Genomic DNA, 4267 nt, shown 5'->3' with positions numbered 1-4267 from the left:
AACCAGGGTCCTCCTGGTGCATGGGTCAGTTCTTAACCACTGAGCAAAACTGGCTGGGCTCTAGAACATTCTCATAGGAGACAGATTATAGGCTCTGACTCTAGCACAATGCCTTGTTACAGTCCATAAAGGTTTGCCAATTTAGTTAACTATATAGATGCCTTTTTGTTATAACTGTGTAGAGAAAGCTGGTTCCTCAACAAAATTCTTACTTCCTTGGCATAAAGTTTGGCATGAAACTAATCTGGTCCTACGATTAGTTCTGGCCAGTAGAAGCTGAGTGGAAGTGAAGTGAGCCACTTTCTATCCAGCCCTTACTTCCAACATGTGTTCCTCTCTCTTCTTCTCCATTGACTTGTGTGCTGAACAGAACTTACAGGATGCAAAGGAGCATGGTTCCTGGGTCCCTCTCCCACCTGCATCAGATCATTACATAAGAGAGAAATAAACTGTACTGTGTAAAGTCACTGGGAGTTTAGAGTTATCAGTCATAAATATTTTCACTATTAATAGCACAGCTTTTTTTTTTCCTTAAGAGTCATGACCTGTTCTAGTCAGACTTTTCTTTTTCTTTTAATTTCTTTTTAAGTATTGTTGAAAGTATTACATATGTCCCTTTTTTTCCCCATTGCCCACTTCTAACCTGATCCTGCCCACTGCTCCAGGCCTTAACCATCCTATAGTCTATGTCCATGGGTTATGCATAAATGCATACAAGTTCTTTGGTTGATCTCTTCCCACCTACCCACCCCCACCTTCCTGAGATTTGATACTCTGTTCTCTCAACTTTGTCCTCACCATGGGGGCTGTCTTTGTCCTCAGGCTGCCTTCCCTTATGGTACCAAAGTAAGTACAGAAGTTTCTCTCTTCATATCTACAGCTTCTACATCCAGAAAAGGTTGGGGGGGGGGGGGCAAGGGAAGCTGTCACGCCTGCTGGCTAGCTCTTGATTGGAAATTTCTTTCTCAAAGTCCCTGTTGGACTTCTTGTCATTGGACTTAATTGAACCATGTGCCCCTTCCTGAACCATTCAGTTTGGCAAGGATATGGAATTACCCCATTTAAAACCTTATAATGCAAAAATACCCATAATTACAGAGTTTGTAGAAGTGGGTTACCGGTGGCATTACCAGCTCTTGCCAGTCCTGGACAATGATATCCATGAAGTTGTGGGTGTGATGTGATCATTTGCTTATTCCCTAATACATACTTATTTCAACTTTATATCTTAAAGTTATTTAAAGTTTTGTCTAATACCTAATTATATTATGTTAACACTAGAGATATACACACATCACACTTTGGCAATACTGGCTTTGATAGAAGAGGGAAAGAAAGTGAATGGTGTTAGAGGATGAGCCATGGATGGACAAAGGGTGGAGTTTGTTACAGGGACAATGAATCCCCCTATTATGTAAAAGAGGAGTCACTGAGAAATGTTGGGAAATGAGAATGAAAAATTGGTGGATTGTGAATGACCTTGAGTTCCAGGCTGAGGAATTTGGGTATTATTACATAGATAAATGATAGCCTTTCTGGGCTTTTCATCATGAGGTGATGAAAGAATTGTTTTAATAATATTAAACTGACAGGTCTATAAAGAATTTATTGGAGTGAAAGTTCTTTGCCATTACAAAGAAATAAAGGTAGCATGACTTAAAGTAGAAGAAGGGAAACATAGGAGGGGAACATTTCAAGGAGTGAAGAAATCTGATGTGCAGCATAAAAAGAATGTATAGTCTAGAGTGATTCCAAGGTTGTTAGAATAGGTTCTCTAATACAGGAGCCCATTTAGCCTGGAGACATTGAGTGTGTGTGTGTTGGGAGAGGTTCTCTGATTAAGATTTTTGGCTGACCCAGAGGCAAGTTCCTTATTCAGCAGACTTCTGAGTCTTTCCTAATACATCACTGCATCAGGAGTGGGAAAGTTTGACCCTAAAAGGGCAATGACACCACTGAGTAAGTGGTTTCAACACATCAGTCCTGAATGTCAGACCCCATAATCTATGCTGAACCTCCTTCCCCATCAAGACTAGAGCTAGACACCTCCCTTCTGACAAAAAAACCCTGCCCCACTTCTGCCCCTGCCCCTTAGTGGTGTCACATCCCTCCTCCCTTTAGAAGTCCCAGCCAGACCCTGCACCACAAAACTGTGACTGGTTTTTCATGTAAAGGACTATCAGAGTCCTATTTCTGGAGCATAAAATCTTCCTGATATCTGTTGGGCATCATCTTAGAAGAGTGGACAAAAGGAGCAGGTGATGGAGAGAAACTGCTGTGGGACAGTCAATCTTGGCACAGAACAGCATTGGCGGCCTTCCTACTCACTCACCGTAGGGTATTTTACAATCATTTCCACCCTATATCCTAGACCAGCCGTGGGCAAACTATGGCCCGCGGGCCGGATCCGGCCCGTTTGAACGAATAAAACTAAAAAAAAAAAAAAAAGACCATACCCTTTTATGTAATGATGTTTACTTTGAATTTATATTAGTTCACAGAAACACTCCATCCATGCTTTTGTTCCGGCCCTCCGGCCCAGTTTAAGAACCCATTGTGGCCATCGAGTCAAAAAGTTTGCCCACCCCTGGGATAGACGCTCAATTCAGGAACTGCCCCCTGGTGGTCAGTGCGCTCCCACAGCCAACCTCCTGCAGCTGGCCAACCTCTCGTGGCCCCTCCCCCCAGCCAGCTGGCCTGATCGGGACTGTGCGAGAAGGTCCCCATAGGCCCCTATCACCGGCCAGGCTGAGGGACCCTACCTGTGCACAAATTCGTGCACTGGGCCTCTAGTCCTATCTAATAAAAGAGAAACATGGTAATTGGCGTACAACCGCTACCCTTCCCATAGGCTAATCAGGGTGATATGCAAATTTACTGCCAAGTAAGATGGCGGTTAACCACCAACAAAGATGGCGGCTAATTTGCATACTGCAGGCAGGATGGGACAGCGCCATTCTGCCTGACCCTCCACCATCCAGGCCTGCTATCTGTGACCTGGATGGCGGGCGACCCAACCCAGGGCTGGGGGGGCATGACCGCAGCTGTCCCCCACTGGCCAAGACCCCAACCCGCTCCCTGCCGACAGACCAGGGCTGGCGGGGCAGCTGCAGCGTCTGCCTGCAGTCACGCCCCCAACCCGCTCTCCGGGTAGAGCGGATTGGGGCATGACTGCAGGCAGACGCCCCGACCCGCTTTCACCGGCAGCCCGCCAAGCCACCTGTGTGCACCCTGGGCGGCGGGGGGTGGGGGGGCGTTATGGGAGGTTGGGGGGGGGCTTGGTGGCACGAACAAGCCGCCTAAACCACACCCCCAGCCGGGACCCCAGTGTGGGGCCCAGGGCGGGTGGGGCCTCCGCAGCTGCAGTGTTTGGACCCAGGCCTCCAGCCTGCCCTGAGCTCTGCTCAAGGAGGGGCTGGGGGCCTGGGGTTTACTAAACTTTTCTGGAGCTGCTCCCCACACTCCTGCTCCTGCCCCAGAACCACACTGCCCCCATCAAGGCTCCTGGCAGCTTCCTGACAGGTGGGCGGCAGGAGAGCTGAGTAGAGCAGGGGCTGCAGGGTTAGTGAAATTTTCTATGAGGGGTCATAGCTATACTAATAAAAGCCTTGGGGGTGATCTGGCCAGCAGGGGAGGGCAGTTGGGGATGATCAGGCTGGCAGGGGAGCTGTTAGGGGGTGATCAGGCTGGCAGGCTGAAGCACTTAGGGGCAATCAGGCAGGCACACAGGTGAGTGGTTAGGAGACAGCGGTCCAGGATTGTGAAAGGGATGTCCAACTGCCGGTTTAGGCCCGATCCTGGCAGTCGGACATCCTGGGATCAGGCCTAAACCAACAGTTGACATCCCCCAAAGGGTCCGAGATTGGAGAGGGTGCAGGTTGGGCTGAGGGACACCTCCTCCCGTGCACGAATTTCGTGCACCGGGCCACTAGTTAATATATAATACAATACATAATTACGCTTTATTATTTTTATAATTTAGTCAGCATCATTTTTCTTCCAATGTTAAAAATAGAGAAAAAACATGTAATTGTCAGATGTAGTCATGATACTTTTTCTTTATTCCATTTTGATAGGCCCTTCTTAACATCAGTCTGGTAAGTGGTTTTTCTTTAGAGGCATAAACCAACATCTTTGTGTAAGTAAAAGAAAGGCTGCCTTGGGAGTTAGGGACTTGGACTCAGATTGTGACTTATTTGAGCAGTGCTCTGGGGCCCTGTGAATCTCCTTCTATATATACACTCTGAGAAGCACAGGTCTCCTCATC

Source organism: Myotis daubentonii, chromosome 21 (genome assembly GCF_963259705.1).
Source record: "Myotis daubentonii chromosome 21, mMyoDau2.1, whole genome shotgun sequence".
Taxonomy (NCBI): domain Eukaryota; kingdom Metazoa; phylum Chordata; class Mammalia; order Chiroptera; family Vespertilionidae; genus Myotis; species Myotis daubentonii.
This window is presented reverse-complemented; position numbering follows the sequence as displayed.